Source organism: Coregonus lavaretus (assembly GCF_964263955.1).
Source record: "Coregonus lavaretus genome assembly, chromosome: 11".
In the NCBI taxonomy this organism is placed as follows: domain Eukaryota; kingdom Metazoa; phylum Chordata; class Actinopteri; order Salmoniformes; family Salmonidae; genus Coregonus; species Coregonus lavaretus.
This window is the reverse complement of record NC_139998.1, coordinates 59,007,458-59,008,214: the sequence shown is the minus strand read 5'-3', so window position 1 is coordinate 59,008,214 and position 757 is coordinate 59,007,458. Positions and strand designations below refer to the sequence as shown.

General features: G+C 41.6%; 1 protein-coding gene across 1 annotated transcript in view; it reads left to right on the top strand.

Annotated features, from left to right (window-relative positions):
* The window catches only part of dpt (dermatopontin), a gene marked incomplete at its 5' end in the record, with an annotated part of 25,193 nt that extends 24,933 nt beyond the window's left edge, over nucleotides 1–260 (top strand). The window contains 1 exon segment of the mRNA XM_084171321.1: nucleotides 1–260. This exon segment is cut by the window's left edge and continues 153 nt beyond it.
* Nucleotides 261–757: the final 497 nt, after the last annotated feature.

Here is a 757-nt window from a genome sequence, read left to right as displayed (position 1 = left end):
ACTTGTTAATGACATCTCACTCTTTACTATTACTATTGCAGTATTCCTGATTCTTGATTATAACCATGCTTGTTTTATTTTTTGGATGAATGTTATGTTAAGTTTTAGATTAAAAATCACTTATCTTTATATCTATCATAGCACCATGGAAATATAAATAAAATGACTGTGTACAGCACTTAGCCTACTTTTGAAAATGAAAAAATCAAGTAATGTCTCTACTTGTTATGCAAAATAAAAGTCCAGTGGTTGAATGATAACAGCGTAGCAGAGTGTATCAATTTGGGTCCGGTTCAGTTGGTAGAGCGTGGTTCAGTTGGTAGAGCATGGTTCAGTTGGTAGAGCGTGGTTCAGTTGGTAGAGCATGGTTCAGTTGGAAGAGCGTGGTTCAGTTGGTAGAGCGTGGTTCAGTTGGTAGAGCATGGTTCAGTTGGTAGAGCGTGGTTCAGTTGGTAGAGCGTGGTTCAGTTGGTAGAGCGTGGTTCAGTTGGTAGAGCGTGGTTCAGTTGGTAGAGCATGGTTCAGTTGGTAGAGCATGGTTCAGTTGGTAGAGCATGGTTCAGTTGGTAGAGCATGGTTCAGTTGGTAGAGCATGGTTCAGTTGGTAGAGCATGGTTCAGTTGGTAGAGCATAGTTGGTAGAGCATGGTTCAGTTGGTAGAGCATGGTTCAGTTGGTAGAGCATGGTTCAGTTGGTAGAGCATGGTTCAGTTGGTAGAGCATGGTTCAGTTGGTAGAGCATGGTTCAGTTGGTAGAT